Below are 21,345 nucleotides of genomic sequence, written 5' to 3'. Positions count from 1 at the left end.
GCTGGAGGTCGCCCGGTAGCGGTCTGGTTGCAGCTTGTCTAAGGCTGAGCGCGATTTCCTACCCATGATTAACTCCGCCGGGCTCTTTCCAGTCACTGAATGCGAGGTGTTATGTTGTTTCAATGAGAAGCGAGATAACCTGGACTGGCTTTCGTTTCCCGACTGTTTATTCAACGACACTTTTACTTCGCGTATCATTTGTTTCACCCGTCATTTACTAGCGGGATGAAAAGGCGCTGTGAGTACTGAACGAATTCCGTTGAACTTTAGGAAAGCTCGCTCGTGACGGCTGTTCCGTAATGTTAAACGGATGATGATTCTGTGTTTTCTTTCACGGCGCAAGGGCCAAATATGCGCAAAGAGCGCCATGTAAGTGGGGTTGTGGTGTCAAGGATCTGTCAATGAGATAGACCGATGTATTGCGATGGGTAGATGTTACTTGGCGGTAAATGGGCCTAAGGATCAGTCGCTGTAAAGTGCTTAAAGTAGATAGCTACTAAAATAATGAACATGACTGTGTGCCATGGAATGAAAGTTAAGAACATGGAACTTGGCACTACCACCTCAGGATGTCCCTTAAACGCAAAGATACGGAGGCGTGTGCTCTACAAAAAATACTATCGCATGAGCACCCACTGATTAGAGGAACGCTACGAGATTTCTGGGCTAATAACATGTAGCACCTCAGCGCGTACATAATTCAGAACTTTCACATTAAAAAATGTTAGAGCCAAGAAATAATGCTGGGTGCAGAGGGTAACAAAAGGCTTGCGCAATGTACATACTTTTTCCGTTCAGTTTCGGCTTCCCTATGCTGCACATGCACGTGGAAGACAGTCAGCCTTTCCCCACACGTTGCACATAGTGTGGATTCGCTGCCAGTGAGTAGGCAATTGTGTGCGCCGGATGTGTGCTCTATACCACATTTGACGGAAGAAGGCATCGGTTTGTCTTGATTTTATTGTGGGGAGTGCAGTCGCTACAAATGACTTGATCAGGTGGAGACTGTTAGACGTTTCAGCATCCCACGCGCGTTGCTAATAGTATCTTAGTTTTCTAGGAATTAAGGGCTTTACGTCTATAGCGGGTACAGCAGTGGAAGGATTAAAAGCTAGTGTTGCTCTGCGTGTGATGGGCTTCGTCTGCGAGACCGCTGCCCTTAATTTCTCTGTGCCCTGGCACTTAGCACATTGTTGCATGCTGGTTAAATGTGTATGTCGTGCGCAGGAGTGCATAAAGATTATAAAGTAGATGATTTTTACATTCACAGATCGACATCAGAGATGTAACCACACTTAGAAGGTGAGTAAATATTTTTAAGAAATTTAAATGATTTATCGCCGACAGTACTGCATATGCTTGAGCCGCAATATGAAGCCTTTCTTTGTGTTCACAGTAAGGACTGTAGCTGATTCGTCATCTAGAACAAGCTGTTGATAGGCCTGAGTCAATTTAAGCTTCGTGAAAAATTCCGAGCCATTCCACTCTGTGAAGGTGTCTGACCAGCGGAGGCAGGAGGTCCCAGCTAACTTTAGCCAGAGTTTAAAAATATGCGAATGCCACGTAGCTGGACAGAACCAAGGTAACGTTGCTAGGCTTCCCTTGAAGATGCTCAAATTATTTTTTAATTCCGTCGAATCAGATAATTAGTCTTAATCAACTTCTCAAATATTATATTTAGATGAAAAGTCTCAATGATAAAATTGTAGAGCGACACAAAAAAACTACCGATACAGGTTCCGGTTGTTCAATACGTGCTACATAAGTGTTTTCCCGAGCGTGAAAGAAGCATGTGAATACACTCAAAGTGCCTCGAGCGGACAGTCGCGTGGCGATTTTGCGTGCATTTCCGGGTAAAACCCCAATCCACACTAAACACTGTCCATACCGGTCTTATTTTTTATTACGATATTTTTTTATCACAATACGTTTTGATACTTCTCGCGATTAAACGCAGCCGGGGCACACCCCGCTATACGCCTTCGCTTCATGCTTTACTACTTTTAGCTCTAGGGTGGCCGCTATATTTTTTGCCTACGCACACAAACCGACAGAACTTAGAGCATAACAGCTCCGCCGTAAAATTCGATTGTCCCGTGTGATGCAAGCCCCTTCTCGGTTGTGGGCAAAGCATAGACTCTGCTTTGAACTGCCTTGTTCACCGTGCTGCGATAATCACCGGAGAAGCTTATGGAAGCAGTTCGCTTTCTCACGACTACGGTGGGCTTTGCCCAAGTAGAGTACTGTAGTGCTTCACACGCACCTTGTTTAACTACTCTATCTATCTCTGCTGCGACGTCATCTCCCAGCGCGAACGCACTGCTATTCTCTTCAAAAACACCGGTTGTGCTTCGTCTTTTAGATCTGTTTGCACTGGATATTGAGTGCAGCGTGGCAGATCACCAGCTCACACCTCTTCAAAGCGCTGAACGATTTCTGAACCCTCCGACACTTGCTAACACTGTGGTAAAACCATTTCATGCGTTTAGCCACAGTATTGGGCACTATCGGAGCGTTAAGAAATCGCTCATGTCTTTGTAGGGGTGTTCACATCAGTTTGAAATGCTTTTAGCCACCGTGTTCGGCGACTTTCAAGTGACCTTGAGCCAATAAATTTGTGAAAACAAAGCGAGATCATCCGAGCAAATAGTCAAAAGTTGAGAAAATGCGGTCTGTGGCCCCCAACCCTGTGTACAGTGCCGCATTACGTGCGCTAGTTACTCCCAAAGAAGAACCAAGAAATATAGCTATGAAGTTTTTTCTAATGTTTGCTCACAATATCGCTCAAGCTATAACATATATTACGCTACCTCTATTTTGTCATTTCCAATAGTGACGTTGAAAAAGCAGATACAGTGCACCATACACTTTACCGTCATGTTTTGGCGCTGGTACAGGGTTGCCTGCACAACACCAACGGTTCGCGAGTTCCGCGGCGCGGGTTATGCGCTGGCTCGAGAGATGGCGCTACGCTGCGTTACCAAGCCGGCAGCGTCCTGCGTGCCGCGGATGGCTGTTCGGCTGAGATGACTCTCGCAATGAGATTCAGTTCGAAACAGTTTCGTATGCTATGGTGTGGTGTGCCGTTGCGATCATGCACGATACCAATTTCAAGATTTTGGCTAGTATCATCATCAACTGATCTGCTTTGCGAGTAGCCATTTCATGCTTACATTTACTCTGGATTGTGGAAAAGCCAGCAATTATATACGTTTCGAACTTTGATTCCTAAAGCCTTATATCATCTTCCCAGCAGACTTCTTCCCGCCTTGTTTGCTCACTACTAGTAAAGACAATTTCGCGCACTTTTCTTTGAAGCGCATTTCTCCGACCGCCTTTCCCAGCATGTCAAGTGGCTCTTTCCTCCAAGTCACTAGCTGCGTTTCAGTACTCTAAAGCGGAATTTTGCCTTAGCTGCCTTCAATCGCTCGAAACATTTGTTGACTGACCAGCAAGTGCGAGTCTACTTTCATCTGCACTTCTGTTCCTTGAATCAGTACAGTGGCGACAAACTTTGTGAGCTCTTTAACTTCGTAAACGGAGGAAAGCTGCTCTACATTGTGAATCGGTCTGCTTGCCTGGTTTTGCTTTCTTTCCTGGTTTTTTTTTCTTTGCTTTTGTGCAGCAGTCCGCTTTAGACTTGACTGCATTTACTTTGCGAAGAGACAAGCTGTGACGTTACGGCATGTTTTCTTGCAGTAGTGACATGCCGCATAACTAAACTTGCAAATTTCAGACCTATGCTTACCGTTGCAGCGGTAGCAGGCGACTACTGTGGACAAAGCCGGTTGCCTTCTGCGAGTTTCGTGGACAACCGCGTGGTTCGTGCAGCTCGCGTCACTGTGGCTCTGTGTCGTCAGTTTTCGTTGCTGTCGCTGAGTTGCTTCTGCTGTCATAGCCGAGCCGTTCGGCACAGCGAATGTTACGTTCCCTTCTGGCAATAGGCGTTGTTGCACCGCCTCGTTGCTGATGCCGAAGACGAAACGGTCTCTCATCATCTCGTCCAATGGAAGAGATTCGCCTCCAGAACCGCAGTTTTCAGCCAATTCTCTCAGCGCTGTCACGTAGTCTACGACGGTTTCACCTTGGGCTTGGCTACGCTTGTAAAAAAAAAAAAAAGAAAACACCCAGAACCGACGGCTTCGGATGCATGCGTTCGCGGACCGACTTCTTGATGCTATCGTAGGTTGCAGCTTTCGACCTTTCGGGTTTGACCATCGTCACGATGTGACTGTACGTTTCTTCCGCGCAGGACCTGAGCAAAACCACCCGCTTTCTTCGTCCTTTGAGAGCTTGTTGGCTTTGTAGAACATTTCCAGTCGCTCTGCGTACTCGTGCTATCACGCGCTTGTACCCGAGACGTACGCCTCGAAGCCGCTGACTAGCAACGCCCCGCGCGCATTGGATAGGCCTGCGCCGGCCGGCTGCCTACCTCGTAGCCAACTTGTGACTCGGGGCCACATGATCAGCAACTGATTGAGAAGCGTTATTCAACATGCGATTATATGAACACGCGCCCAAGCTCGCAACGCTTTAACCCATGCAAGAAGAAAAGGACGTAAAATAGGGCGACATCAATGTGGTCCTTGGTTACGGCAAGCGCGTCCTCTTTTAGTGCACTGCCTTCGGTTGTTTCGTGCTACGTTAACCCCGAAGGCTACAAACAAGCAGGAGCCTCGTTTAAAAAGGTAAAGATGACGAAAACCGACAGGGTAGGAGAGCCCAAGCATTAATAATTGTGGCGGTTAACGCATGGAAAAATTCAACCATTGTTGGCGAAAAACAAAGTGCAAAGTATTTCACTTACCGATAAAATGTTATTCGAACGTGTGACATAGACATATGCATCGAGAACAACGAAGGCGGCGAACGCAGATCCCGCCATTGTGGTAGAATGACGTCGGCGAAAATGCACAATACAGCCGATGTCTTGAAAGAATGATGCAATACACACCGCATACAGCCCCAGCACAGCTAAATGATGCCAGTTGATATCCAATAAATGTACAAATCAGCTGAGAACCTCACGCAACTAGCATAACCCACTCAACCGAACACGCGACCGAGACAGTTCGTGCGCCAGTGGCCGTTTCAACGCGATAGCGTTAACGAGACCGTGTCACAGAACATTCGGCGTTCCGCGTCGGACGTCTCACGTCACTACGGTACACATTTTTTCGAACGACGCATAACCAGGCCTTCCATGTTACGCAATGAATTGACTGAACTATTTAAATTTTGCTAGTTAAAATAAGAAAAATTCGTAAACTACGAGTCACACACAACCTACAGACGCGATAGCTCTCGTATTGTAATTTGAAAATACGAGAAAAGATAATTCTGCTACGCGAAAACTCTAACAAACCCCTTTTCCAGTGTTCCCTACAACGCATAGAGCTGACAAGGCGTCCGTACTTTGCGTACGAGGGCGGGTAAGTATCTCGGAGTCCGCGGAGCGGCGCACCCGCTTCCTTGAAACACTTCCAGGTGGTACTGGCCTCCACCCCATTGCGGCCCATGGAAGAGGCCGCGTTTCTACCAGAAAGCCCGCCTTCGTGCATAGCGTTCGCCGCGAGCGTTTCCCGGTAAACATTACGGTTACATACGCTGCAGTTGAGGGGAAGCATAAGAAGCAGTCAGCCATCTTTGAATGCTATCGCGTTCTACTCTTAAAGGCGAAGCTTAAGCGTCCTACGAATCTTTTTTCTTTTTTCCCAACTTCCTGCCTCCCAGAGTTTTCAGCGCGGACGGAGATGGCTAACAGGTTTAGAACCTATCTGCATAACTTCCACAGGGCTGTGATCACTGTTGAAGATCACTGCGATCACTCGGACACCGGCGTTTCTCTCCTAACCGTTGCACATAAAGTTTTATTCGTCATTCATTCCTGATGTCAGCCCCTGCTGCGCGAGCATGGAAGAATGGTTGCGAGGCGTCGTGTGCGCGTGCTGGTTTGAAAACGATAACATACTCTTGATTGTTGAAGTTCCAGTGTGAAATGATTCAACATTGAAGGTAGCTTATTGTACTGCGTCTTAGGAGATCGTTTTGTCCCTGGCATGTTTTATTCGTAAACGCCGACACTCAGCGCGCCTCTAACGTGCCGCTTGGAATTTCGGGCACTTTTAGACAACAACATCTAAAAAAGCTTTTGAGTTGGTCATTCTGAATGCGTTCAACAAAACAGACTCTGTTAACCCCAGTAGTCTGTTGTTTCGTCAGATAGAATATGTACTAGTGTATATGAGGCACTTGTGCTATGTTTAGAAGAGATTATATCTTCAGTCTTATCGTAGACCAAGACGTCTATAGCCGTTTGTAGCCGTTTCAAGACGTTTTAAGAGCTTCTGTCTTTCATGGGACGTATGCCTCGAACTCACTTCTTCTTCCTCCTGTATCAAAGTAAACTGTGTATGCAACCACTCTTTGCACTGCTAGTCTGCGTAATATTAAGAAGTCCCCATTTTCACTGGCATTGGTGACGTCGACCTTTCTCCCACGCACTTGCCAAACTGTGTTGTAGCGAGACCTTTTATTAAGGCAATTAGTAAATCAAGTTATTTATCCTAGTGCGCTTTGCTCAATTTGCGTTATTGACTAAAATTTCGCGGCTTTCCTAAGTAGTTCCTATCTTCTAAAGAAAAGGGCTACTAAAGCTAAAGAACTTGGTATCAGCACATTATCCACGCTAAGGGCATGACGCATCCCGCTTCGTGTGTACACTGCTGCATCAGTGGAAGACGGACACAGTGACGCATAGCTCCATACTAGGACACACTTGGAGGGTACACTTGGAGGGTGCACTTGGAGGGTACACTTGGAGGTCACACTTGGAGTTGACGAACAGGCCACAATAATCCCCGTTGTCTGAAGCAACTTCGTTATAATAGATTACTCTAGTTTATGAGATAGGCTGCATTACAGAATCACAATTCGCCAGCATGTTACGCTAGTGCAACATGTGAAGGTGAAAGCCTGCTGCACGCGAGGTAATGCGCCGTCTCGCATCGTCGCGTCTCTCCTTTCGCAGTTCAGCTCCTTCGGCTCGTCTTCGAGACTTAGCTGTGTCTTCGCGCGCCCGTATAGCGGAGTCAGACTAGCGCCAACGACGTTTCTCTTCGACTTTATGTTGCATGCTTTCAGCAGGTGATTGGAATTTGTGCTGTGTTGTGTTGTATAGGCGATTTCAATGAATCTGTGCGCTGTTCTTTTAACTTTGCTTCGAGTTTGTAGCCTGCATCTTACGGGGGTATAAGCTTTGCTTACGGCGGTTTGAGTGGTTTAGACGGTCACGTGCTTCTTTTTTTTTTCTAGCATTCCACTAGACGCCGCGTTTCTGTACATTGTATCCGTGATTCCAGCGAATGCATACACTGTACACTTCACTTTGCTGAGTGATTGTAGGGCCTGCAGTACGAGGCGGGTGAGCCAGCGCATTTTTGCTTGTTTATGTGATGATGATGATGATGATTATGATGATGATGATGATGACGCGTTTATTTAAGGCCAATGGGATATTGAGGTACTTAAGGCGTTCACCAGAGAAAACGAAATCAAGCCACGGGGACACCTGTAGAATTCCTATGATGCCTCGCAGCCTCCAGGCATCGATCGCCTGCAGCGTGACTGTGTCGCACCCGCAATAAATGGTGCAGCAACAAACCCAGCTCTAACTTCTCCATGGCAATCCGTGCAGGGCAGTACTGCAGTCAATCTTTACCGCCAACTAACACTACGATAACAAATGAATTATTCCATATGTTGCATTCAAACCGCACTGCATATAAAGCACGCTTTGTGGGAATAACAAGCGTTGAACGTCGGTAGCTGTCTCTTTCTGCATGGCGCAGAGGAGGAGGCCTATAAAGAAGGTTGCAGCTTGAAAACCAAGCCAGTCTACTCGAATCGTCTTGGTTTTATAAAGAGCGACTGTGTATATATATATATATATATATAGTCATATCAGAAGAAGCCAACAAGCACTGACACCAAGGACAACATAGGGGAAAAAACTTGTGCTTAATAAATGAAATAAAGAAACGATAAATTAATGGAAAATAAAGTTGATGGTGTTTTTTCATCCACTTTAATTTCCATGCATCAATTTATCGTTTCTTTATTTCATTTATGAAGCTCAAGTAATTTCCCCTATGTTGTCCTTGGTGTCAGTGTTTGTTGGCTTCTTATGATATGACTAATAAATATCGGGCCCCTCGGTTAACCCCCTGTCTTCTCGTATATATATATATATATATATATATATATATATATATATATATATATATATATATATATATATATATATATATATAAATATATATAATCACATAACGCCTAGGCTCAGCGGCAATCAATATATCTATTGAGAGGAAGCTTTAGCTCGGGTGCTCCTATCTAAATACACTTAAAAACAGATTTCGTTTTTCTCGTGAACCACCGCACCACATTTGAAAAGGTTTGTTGCATCTAGTGACTGTTGGTTTCGGATTTTTGATTTAGGCTGTCAGTTTTTTATTAAAAATTGGCAAAAATCGAAAATTTTCAGAAAAGGAAACTATCAAGTTTAGAACTCTTTAACTCCGCAACGAAAACTGATAACGCAATTCCGTGAATTGCATATAATAGTACATCTAAAGCGGACGAAACTGATATGTTATACATGAATTAAAAAATTTAGTAATATGGAAATATAGCTTTTGCAGAACCCTTGTATACAACGTAACAAATTCACGTAAGATATGAAATGATGTACCGAATTTGTCCGCTTTCATTGATGTAATGGATCCCGCTTAGAGAACCAAGATATCTGTTTTTTATGCAGAGCTATGAATCTGTAAACTTCGTGCTTCTATTGTTTTTAAACTTTCGAATTTTTGAAAATCTTATTAACAAAATTGAAGACCTAAATAGAAATTCCGTGACCAACAGTCACTAGAATTTATCTTGCTCTCTAAAATGCAGCAAATTTCATTAAAATCAGACCAGGGGTTATCTCAGAAAAACGTTTTTGCGCTTTTACATGTATTTGAATAGGCCGCGTCGGAGTTGGGCCCGAGCTAAAGCTTCCTCATAAGACCAGAGCCTGAAGTGGTTCGTTGGAATGGCTCATATCCGAAAAAAGCGGCGTCTAGTGGAGTGGTTCAAATATATCAGCATCAAGTCGAGTGGTAAAGAAGAAGTTGACGAGTGCTACAAAATATCATCATCAGGAACGGCTCATACCAGAAAAAAAAATAATCTGCTGTGGCTCATACCACCGTAAGCAAGCAAAGATGCCATAGCTGTATATGAATGAAGACACGAAAGAAAAAAGAATGAAGGAAAGAGAGAAACGAAACATTAACATCAGGAATGGTCATACCCCCACGCAAAGATCCAATGGCTGAGTATGAAAGAAACGAAAGAATGGAAGAACGAAAGAAGGAAAGAAATAAAGAACGAAGGAAAGAAACAACCAAAGAACAAAGAAGGAGAGAACAAACCAAGCAAGCAAACAAGAACGAACGAAAGAAAGAAAGAAAGAAAGAAAGAAAGAAAGAACAAAGAAGGAGTGAAGAAACCAAGCAAGCAAGAAAGAAAGAAAGAGTGAAAGAACGAAATTAAGACGAAAAGGAAGAAAGAAAGAACCGTTTGGTAGATCATTAGGAGCTCGCATAAGTCATTGAGAAGGTAGACATACAGCGCCATCAGTTTACTTCCCACTGCAGCGCATATCTTTCAAGGAGTGTGACCCCTGTGATTGCATAACTAACGCATTACCAAGTGTGCAGCAGGCTTTCGCCTTAACATTTGTAGGAGTCCAATATGATGCCGATTCTTTCGTTTTTGCTTGATCAGTATTTTCTCTCCTGCGGCTGCTTGCTTAGTTTTCAATTGGGAAGTCTAATGAGTCTCACATCAGGAGTGATCATCTGACCGACCTATTTAAACGTGCGCTTCCTGCGTTTGTGCCTGAATTGAGAGTGATGAGGCATCCTAACACAAAACTAAAGAGCACACATACCTATAAGCTAGTAGGTCACATGGCATACCTACCAGGCAAAGAGCAATTCACCTCACTAGTGTAGCGATTCGAGCGAGATTAAACAAAAAAATATATGGGGTTTTACGTGCCAAAACCACTTTCCGATTATCAGGCACGCCGTAGTGGAGGACACCGGAAATTCTGACCGCCTGGGGTTCTTTAACGTGCACCGAAATCTAAGTACACGGGCGTTTTCGCCCCCATCGAAATGCGGCCGCCGTGGCCGGGAATCGATCCCGCTACCTCGTGCTCAGCAGCCCAACACCATAGCCACTGAGCAACCACGCGGATAATTTGAGCGAGGTGGTACATCTTGACTTCACGTATTTTGTGGAGGATAAACGACGAAAGCAGAGAGCGACGGGAGACAAAGCTCACAATTCTACGAACTGTGAGCCGCCTCTTCTACTTTTATTGGCTTTGGTCATTATGCGCTAGGTATATGCGACGTCAAAATATGCCAGCTCATGTCTCTTATAACAACAAGGTATATGTTTAAATTCCTAGAATACAACAATGGTGTCCTGTAAACAGAAGATATTCAGCCCAAACTAAAGATATCGCATACGTGAAAATGTATTTTTAGAGAACAGGACAACATGCACGATCTCGCGGTAATTAGCGAAAACCGATATATGAGTTCCCGAAAGAGAGTACGGAAAAAGACAACGCAGGAATATCCGTGTCAACGGGGAGGTGCGTCATCCGCCAAATTCTCTAGTGGCACGCCGTCGACAAAATTTCCACGGCGAAGCCACGCTTCCAGGTCAGCGATCGCAGAGCCGATTTTATGGAAGCCTATAACCTCCACAACGGCAGCCAGGACGTCCTTGTCCTGCTTGAAAAAAATGCGAGAATTCTTGCGAAAACTACTCTGCCCCAGTCGGTATAGCGGCGCAGTGCTCGGCGTGGCGGAACTGGAACTCCCCGCACGTGTGTTGAAGGTCTCGTGGTGCTCGCCGTGGGACAGGACAGCGCGTAGAAGGCCATGACGGCGGGCCCCTCGACTTCACGTGCAGAGCTAGACACGCGCAAGCTGAGGGTGCACTCAAAGCCAGCCACGCCACCCTTGCGCCAAGCACCACCGCTGGAACACTGGCCAGGACTGCGCAGTGGTCGTGCGATGGTCAGGCGGTGGGCGGAGGCCTCGACAACACGGGGCTGGTGTAGAGGTCTCCTGGGATGAGGCGCTGTGCCGGCTGCGAGCTCGTTCCGCCTCCGGTGAGCCATAGTATTGGTTGCTGAAGCGGGAACGAAAAGCGACGCCGTCGGTGGTCCAGCCGATCCGCGACCATTATGACACGGGCCGTCTGCTCGGTGGTCCATTCCGCTGAAATATTTAGATTTTACAATACATCAGGATGTTCACATCAACGTTGCTTAAGAATATTACCAAGTTTATTTCTAGTGCTGTGTAATGCGAGCTGGTGTGGGGTGTAGGGTATCCCACTCCACCGCGCCTAATAATCAGATCATGTTTCTAATCATGTTAATAATCGGATCATATTGTTTAAGAAGATAGGCTCTTTTAATAAATTTAGATATTAAATGCCTAAATTACACAAAAGCAACACGACATGAAATCGTCACTATTTTCCGAAAATATTTTGAGCCCAGTCTCCGTTATAAAATTCAGAGCCGTTCCACTCTTTAAATGTGGATCACCAGCGCACCTGTATATCTTTGTAAAGGAAATAAAGGAAAACAACATATCTATATAACACAAGTAGGCGCGTTGTTAGGTTTATTTGCATTTACGTTTATCTCCTGACCGCAGTCATTAAGGCTTTATGGTCGCCATGACATACGGCTATGGGCTCTGGCCGTGCAGCCGCAGCGTGGGCTCTGGTGCAGATGTTCCTAGCGAATATTAGGTCTATGCACCACTGGTGGGGAGTAGTGGAGACATTGGTCTTGGGGAACCGTTGAAGGCCAAACCGTTCCAAGAGAAACGGCAAGAACCAGTTTCCGTCGGGGCGTGACACATCGACGGGTAAATCATCCGCAATGACGGCGCTATTGGGGTACACCCGGAGGATCGACCCAAACGTGTCGATTACAAAACCTTCAAGGTCCGTCTTTGACGTTCCGGGATGAAGGTATACGGTGGCGACGACGATTCCGTCCCCAGTCAGTACGGAGCAGGAGTCGGCACATCTCACGGAAAGGCTTAGGCCGGTCATCGGTAAAGCATAGATAGCAACGGCCACGCTATCATTGCTTGCGTAGATCGCTATGCAAAAAACCATCATCCATCACAGGTTTTCACATGTCTGGCCTCAAGCAGAGCTGGGACACATTCGCTGATAGAATTTGCCTTATGCTTAAGCTATTCTACCTCTATAGACGCCGCCAACATTTTTTGCCTACGCCCATGACGAAACAATGAAAATTTGTCTAAGACAGCTCGGCTGTAATAATGGTATAACTGGCACTTGAATGCGGGGAGCATATTCACAAAATTAGCATTAAGCCGGAACTGTGCTCGGGGGCCGATGCCAGCCGATGATAATTTCGTACATTTTATTACCGAAGGCGGCCTTCCAATGGCAAATACGACCTTACAAGCGAAAAGCCGACGCCTGCTGGGCTGCTGCTTCAAAGCAGCATAGAGAGTCCGATAAGGCTACCGCACACACACACACACACACACACACACACACACACACACGCACGCACACGCACACACACACACACACACACACACACACACACACACACACACACACACACACACACACACACACACACACACACACACACACACACACACACACACGAAAGACACGCCAGTGTTACAGGTAGATTGCGGAGTGTGCTCTTTTTGAGTTTGTCTTTTTGCTGTGACTGAAATACAAATATATTACGCTCAACTTGCCCAGGAACAAGTTTGAGGAGTCTACGCACCCAGTTTACAAATCACACGCAGGTTTCTCTTACAATTACCACTAAGTTAGAACAAGTATTCGAAATGCCGCTAAAATCACTATCGCGACCGTTTCTGCGGGCCTCGATGTGCGGTGCCATCAAGTAGAGCGCCACTTCTCGACATAGCACTGCATCTAAAAGCTACCTTTTCAATATTCTCTCTGAGAAAGACTTTCCTTTCGCTTACAGAACACGTATGAATACTCACCTGTCAGCTGTTCCGTTGACGAAGGCGCGTGGGCAGCCGTCCCCGGACCAAAGGAACGCCGATACGTGACCGCCGCCCATGCGAAAAATCCCGCGATGCTTGCCGGGTATCGTGTGCCCACAAGAAGGTTGAGACCGAGCGTAGCCCTTTGCGGACGCTGTTGCTGATCGCTGAGCGAGGCCGCACCTGTCGTCTTGCTGAGCAGCGTGGCGAAATCCGCGGCCTGTCGTCATTGCATCCTTTTGCAGAGCCGGGGCGTCCGATTGAGAACGTATAGCTCCACGATCGACACGAAGCGTCGCTACAGCACAGCTCGGCGCTAGCAATAACTGGGCGGTAAAGCAGGCCTTGCCGGTGGGCCCGTCCTACAACCTAGGCGTATTTTTTAACATTGAGCACTGCGGAACGAACAAACTAGTTGCTGGTAGACGGGAGCAGTGCGCGTGGAAAATGGCGGATGGCGCGCAGTTCACGAGACAGCTGCCTGCTGCGTTCTTCATTTTCTTCTACTCACCCGCGTCAATCATATTCGAGGAAATATCTTGCGAAGTTACCTCTTTTCGAGAGGACAAAATGTGCGCAAGGAAAAAGCACAGGTAGATATCAGGGTGCGTTGCATACGGTGCATTATTACAAATAAATTGCGAACGCCACGGCGGCTGCACTGCGATGGGGACGAAAGACGAAAATTAAAGAACCCCAAGTTGTCCAAATTTCCGGAGTCCCCCACTACTGCGTGCGTCATAATCAGATCGTGGTTTTGGCAGGTAAAACCCCGTATATAAAGTGGAAACTCTATGTAAAAATTTAACTATAAGTCCCAGATATCACGTACCAATTGGAACTACAGTGGCCCTCTACTCGTTTTCTGAAGCGAAAATACGCTGTTTAGATCTACAAAAGATGGAGGTGTCTTACAGCGAAGCTGTTTATGCGGACCCTGAGCCGTCGTTGTCGGACTTCGCTAATTAGGTTGCACGTGATCTAGCGGGAGAGAAAAAGAAGAGCTCAACAGAGGGAAATGGGTTGTAGAGCCCCAATTACCCATGTGAGAATGCTATCTTATACACGAATCTTGTAAGGTTGTCACACGGTGCCTTTTCCCCGATAGAGTCAGATCGGCATGGAAATTATGGACGATTGATTCCGCCCTGCCGCGAAAGAAAGAAATGTTATGCTGGCGGTTTGCGCGCAACAAACGGGGCCCTGCGATTGAAACGCGATGCTATAGGAGCGCGTGGCTGCCGATACTTCTTGCGACAGCAAGAAGTGCCGGCAACCACGTCAATCGTCAAACCAATCCAATCAATCGCCAAAAGGTTTGCAGCGCCCGCATCTCCAGTGGTGGGCCTTGCGCCCAATATACGGAGCTTTGAATTAGTGGTTCCGCACATTCCATCCGAGCTACAACTATGGGAAGACCCCGAATAGTCCGTACTCCTGAGGAAGAAGCTGCCTAACGCGAGAGTCGGCGAGAGTTTGCTCGTGAACGGGCTCGTCGTCGTAGGGCCTGCCTCACCCGCAATAAATAAATAAATAAATAAATAAATAAATAAATAAATAAATAAATAAATAAATAAATAAATTTCTCTCAATGAATGCGCACTACGCGAAGCAAGCAAAACCGAAAATGAGGTGAAAGAATAGCGAAACAAAATATTTACAAAATAGACTGCTTGCGAAGTTTGAGCTCCATGGTAGAACACTCGGTCTAAGAGACACAGCTTCGCTGTTCGACCATCTTCACGGACTGGAAGGGGCGGCGATTTTTCGCACGCTTGTTCTAAACGTGCTGTGCTTGGACGCTAAAAAAATCGCGCTTCCTAAGCATGACTCGCGGGATGCGCAACGCTTGCGAAGCGGGTGTCAAGGCTATTTTTTGTATGCTTGTTTTAGGCGTGGTGCGCTTTCACGCTGACCGGTCACGCTTGCCATCCGTGACTGGCGACCTTCCTAACGCTTAGTGAAGGTGAAAGAGAGGATTTTACTTGATGCGGCATTCTCCTGATCTGTAAGATGCGCTTCTGGCCGTCAGAAACCATTTAAATTAAAGCTGAAGGATATAGTTGCTGTACCGTATTTATGGGCTTGGCGGCTGCTTGGAGAGTGTACTAATGCCCGCCCGTAAATAGCTAATTTTAAAGTGAACTTTCAATTTTCATCTTGCCCATGTGAAAACTAGAGAAAACTTCACTGCGACAGCGTAACGTCAGCTTGCCATGTTTACTATAAACACGGAATGCGATATATAGTTGAGCTAGTAAGCAAAAGTAAAGACAAGCCTTCATTAATTCACTGGCTACTCTCTCTATGTTGTACGGCACGGCACATGTTGCGTGCTTACGCACAGCTCACCACCGGCAATGCGTCATTGTAGCTATCGACTTCACGGAATGGGTGAGCACGTCAACGCCATGGCACAAACAGTATAGTTGGTGGTGCTCTGCTATCAGTTCTTCTAGATCGCAGATTGTATCAGCGTTGACAATTGGTGACAAACAACACTTGAGTTATTTGAGCCGAAAGCACGAGGCATCTCACAAATTCTTCAGACTGCGGGCGGCAACAGCGGTTGCAATACGACAGCCAAGTGCAGAACCAAAGCGGGTGCGCCGCTCGCCGAGGCGATGCGATGCAAGTCACGCTTAGAATAGCCCATAGAGTGGAAGCTTTCTTTAGACGTAGAAGTGAAATTTGATCTCTGTTACAGCGTCATTAAGGTGCTGTCGCGAAAAAACGCCTTCCCTCTTGTGGGGTCTTAGGGTCTCACAGGAGTACCTGCCACCGCGGGTTCGAGCTTAGCGATCCACAGAGCCGCGTCAGCCGTCAGCCTCTAGCGCCGCTGCGCGCGAGCTCAGGCCACAAGGGGCTACCGAGCGACCCACGCAAGAACACAGTATTGTCCAAAGTTGAAGGAAACCGTTTATTGTGTCTGACGGCATCCGACACTGAAAAAATGCCCGGTCCCGGGACGGCGGTGAACCAAAGGGGTCCCGCAACAAGGGCGGAAAATACAGTTAGGGGCGCCTGTAGCACGTCGATGCGAGAGCACAGTTTCAAGCTGCGACACGCCGCTAGGAAAAGTCCCGGCGGCTATGCTACTTGTTCTCGCGATAACCGATGGGCCAACTCGCGAGAGCTCGGGCAATCTCCTTCGGCTTTCGCCTCCGATGAGTGTGGCTCGCCGTGGTACGACCTCGCGTGAGCACTAGGCACCCGTTCTTCGGCTTAGCGTCGGGATAGGATCAACACGAGGTACGGGCTCCCCGCACGGGCAAATGCACCGTGCGTGAGCTCAGTCCTAGTCACAAAGGTGTCGGCGGACGAGAGGAAGCATGTACGTACCGTGCGCTGTACCAAGGAGAAAGAGAGCCGCTACCGTCACGGCAGTAGCCACCAGGGGCCGCTCCGTGACGTCACTAGCTCCGCCCTCACCGCGAACCACCGCGAGTGGAGCGCCACCGCTGACAAATGGTTCGGAGCGAGGACGATGTGGCTTAAGGGTTGCAGAACATAGGTGAAATGCGCCCGCGCAATGGCGCGTCGAATTCCCCAAATCCCCACACTCTTCATGGCGACGCGCACTAACCGAGTGACTTCTCTAGGAATGATCCGTTCTGGAAGAACATGCATAGGATCATACGAGAGCTCTTTATTTACTCGAAAATGCGGTAACATTCTCAGCACTGATATGCCATTGATCCCATACTCCACCGATAATCTCTGATTTCTTTTTTGTCATCTCGAGCGTTTTCGATTGTCTTCAGCTGAATTTAAATCTAGTTTTCGCCTATCAGAGGGCACTGTGAGTGATATTTGTTGCTGGATATCTCCTTTGAGAGCAAGGAACACGTTCTACAGGAACGATAGACATTCGGACTAAACGATTCTTTGAACCCAACTATATTACTTGCTGCAAGGGCGTCGCCTGTGAAGCGTGCGACAAACCCATGAGACAGTTCTTTGCCGCTTGATGTATGAAACTCAATGCCATCAGTCGCTAACCGTTTCAGGACATCAATAGCATCCATCAAAAGCTCGCATTTAGCCTCGTATGATTTCAAAGAACGTGCGTGACCTACGGCAAGCAAATATATTTCGTTTACACCTGAGCGTAGATGTGCAGGCAGATTCAAAATTGAGACTTATGAAAACGGTAAGCTTGCTCTTACCACCTCGATTTGCACCTATGGGGTTGGCAAATTCCAAGTCACAGCAGTAAATACTATAGGGCAATTACCTGCAACGCACGCTGAAAGGTTGGGAGATTCTCTCCCACCGGTGACTAGGTAGTTATCTCTATGTCCATTTTTACATATTTTCCTATTTCCCCAATATTGCTTACATTTTAACTTCAACCACAGCTAATCTCCCCAACGCTTTCCTTGGCTTCATTGGCCTGTTCACTTTATGTGGTCGTGTATCTTTTAAAAGTAACTTTTCTGATTGAATTGAAATTGGAATTTATTTATTCATAATAGATTACAGGTTATAAAAAACAATAATATACAGGAGGTCCCATAGTCGATGACTGTATGGGGACTTCCTGTTATTTATAAGTATGCATCATCTAAAGCAACGAGGAGCACCACATTAAAATCATATACAAGCAAACATGGAAGAAAGTAAGTAAAGGAGCATACAAAACAAGATATACCGTATTTACTCGCATAATGCTCGCACTCGCGTAATGCTCGCACCCCCCACATTGGCTATCAAAAATTGCAACATTTTTTTCCCCGTATAATCATCGCACCCCCAAAATTACTGCCGCGAGCCGTCTGCTCGTCGTAGCGATCGCCATGGTTGGGCGCGCGTGCTACTAGGCGGCGGTACTGTGCTATCATCCGCTGCCACCGCCGCTACCGCTCATCCACTCACCAGCGCTACGCCATTTTGCGAAGGTGTCTCCAGCGCTCCGGTGTCTCGTAGGCCTCGTTTGCCTTGTTCGCGTGTTGCACCGTGCTCTTTGTGCCACTTCGCCATGGGACGCTACGCAAGCTACACAGCTGCTTTTGAGCTAAAAGCTATTGAGTATGCGTTGGAACATGGCAACCGCGCCGCCAGCAGACACTTCGGCGTCAACGAGTTTTGCCTCCGCTATTGGAGACAGCAGCACGACGAACTCAAGACGACTGGTAAGACGCAGAAACCATCGGAAGATGAAGAAACCATCGATTCCAGTGTCGACACGGACTCTGATGAAGAGTACAATTGCCTGCAGGACGTAGGCAACGCGAGTAGTGACGGGGAGGTTGCGCGCGGCAAATAAAGTGCTTTAGCAGCTTGAGCTTACGTTCACCTTGTACTTTCATAACGAAGGTAAGTTACGCTTGAAAGTAATGTTTTCGTTATATTTACAATTGCGGACCTGACAATCCTGATCTTGTACCCATTCATCTTTGCATTTAACACTCCGAAACATTTGCTTGAAAATTTTCCCCGCATAATTATCGCACCCCCAAACTTCGCGTTGATTTTCAGGGAAAAAAAGTGCGAGGATTACGCGAGTAAATACGGTACTTGTGAATTTGGGAGGTACGATAAAACTAACGCAGGAAATCATACAATCGCAAGGAGAAAATTCAGTAAAACTAAATGAACTAAACGAAATTGATAGTAACGGACAGAACAAAAAATAAATAATAGAGAAAATTTCACCCGCGCGAGCAACAGTATTGTGCCCGGCACCCTCGTGTTGCTTTGGTCGCCATCGCGTAAAGTTGGCCTTTGTGAGAAACTGTTTTCCTGTTATACAGGCCCGTATCGCGCGCTCCGCCAAGTGACCGTTGTCACCTATGAAATTGTTCTAGCCACGCCCACTACGTCCTCTGCTGTGACAACCAGTGACATTGTCCACGTCGCCTGACTCAAGCCCTACAACTCTCCACGCTCCTGGGACATTTAAGAGCACCGTGGCGGCGCTTTTGACGCCTGGGTGTAGTATTACGATATTATCGGCAGATACTCAAGAGACGAGCCACCGCGAGAACGACGACAAAGTGGGTCTGTGGCCTTGGCGCGAGCGAATGTCGGCCTTGCGCTCTGGATCCAGCCCAAAGTAAATAGCCTGTAAATAGCCTCTTCCTTCCGTCTTTGTCTTTCTACACGTAACTATATAAACAACAAAAAAACGTTCATAAAAACTTCAAAAATTGTATCCAAAACGTGCATCACGCATGTTCAAAGCGTAGTCTTCTGTATCATTGCAATTCTAAAAAAGAAACATGCAATTGAATTGACTGAACAATTATGACACTTCTATCGCTCGTCAAAAATGAAGTTACATATACACGAAGTAACTATTGCGTGTAATCAAAGTTGTCTTCTCACACTGCACAGGCAAACAATAATGCCTCCTATTATTTCGCATTTGCCTTGGTATAGGAGTCTGGACAACTGTGCGCCTTCAATAGGGCCTCATATTACGAATTACGTTTGTGCGAATGACACTCGGATACAATCCACGGAAATCGCCACCCGACAGTCAGAATCACAGCTGTAGTAGTATTTATTTGTGATCACAAGTTTACAGAACCAAATAGTTTTCATCTCATAAATTTGTAATAACCTAACTTTATGTCGACGTAAGACTATTGCTCCACATACCATTTTCAAAGCTCCTACTTGAAGTCTCATTGACACCATGCCTGCTACTGCCGCCATGAAATTTCCTGTCATCAATGACTATATAAAGATTAATAACGACCATTTTACAAGTTTTAGGTAGCGGCAGCTCTACATTAACGTAGCTATTATGTAGGTGGACGTATTTACTCATACCACCGAAACAACACTGTCGACGACGCTATTATCTGGACCTGGGTATTGGGGCTCTTCTTATTCTTTCTGACTCCCTGCCCTCGCTAGTGCTTTTATGAACATATCTCATCCTTGCCGGATTCAATGGTGTGGGTGCAGAGGAGGATTTACATAAGCACGCTCTAAGCCCCGACTTCAGGTTGATGGCACTGCACCTTCGAGTGCCACCATGATATTACCTGCCATATATGATTACATGGCCAGCAACAACGACCATTTTACAAGTGTTAAAAAGCGACAGCGACATACAAACGTAGTTTACCTGCGTGAATGTACTTGCCATTGCCCCTGAAATAAGCGCGCCTACGATGCTGTTATCTTGTTCTGGCTGTAGCGAACTGCTAAGTTACCCAAACTGCTAAGTTACTGAATTTGGCAAGGAATCAGTTTGGGTGATGGCCCTTTGGGTAGCGAGTTCAACTCTTTGCAGCTACAATGCGACGCTATGGCCTTGTTAAGAAAAAAATTTCTTATTTGTTAACCCTTTATTGCGAGTGATTTTATTATACTTCAGAAATCCTTGTTGCTATAAGGATTTTAACAAAATATTGCCAGCTCTGAACAATACCATCATAACTATCGGTTAGACTTTGCGTTACTGCACACCAAAAGAATTCTGGCACGGTAAATGGACTCTAAAGGGAAACAATAAATCAGTTTAGACTAATGAAGCATTGTTTGAGAACCCTGCAGGCAGTCATTTCAAAAGAATAATTTGATTATTAGATGAGAAAATGAAGGTCCAAGTATCAGTACTTGAATTTCGCGCCGAAACCTCAGCGCCGGTACGTCAGCGTGACGTCAGGGATTCCAAAGTTTTCGCATTTGGGCCGCGTTGGCTGAGTAAAGGTTCCCGAAACTTGCCATGTTTAATATTTGGTTCCTTTAGAACACAATGTAGTCAATCTGTACCACTATATATGATTAGTAGGCCCTAGAAGATGCTATCAAAATGCAAGACGTCACAGCCCGCAGGTGCGGGAACTTAAGTAGGCGTCGCCACCCGTATTTCTTGCTTGCGCTTTTTCTGGCTTACCAAACGTCTTATCGTTGTAAGAGTCGTGTTTTTCGTGTTGTAGAAGGGTAATTTACCGATGCAGAAGAAATCATTTTTCACTTTAGTGTCCCTTTAAGCTCAAGTAGAACGACGCGCTAAGGCCGAAAGAGTTGTCGCGCATTAAACAAAGAGAACGTGTTATGTTCCCCCCCCCCCCCCCCACAAAAAAAAACTGAATAAATGAACTCTTCACTGCGACCAATATGCTGCATTAATGTTGGCATCCCAAGACATGTGTAAAAAAATATCAACAAAATTTTATCTGCAGCTTTGGTTGCCATGTACGGCTCAAAAAACACCACACTA

The sequence above is a fragment of the Dermacentor andersoni genome, chromosome 1 (assembly GCF_023375885.2).
Source record: "Dermacentor andersoni chromosome 1, qqDerAnde1_hic_scaffold, whole genome shotgun sequence".
In the NCBI taxonomy this organism is placed as follows: Eukaryota; Metazoa; Arthropoda; class Arachnida; order Ixodida; family Ixodidae; genus Dermacentor; species Dermacentor andersoni.
Note: the sequence above shows the minus strand (reverse complement) of the source record.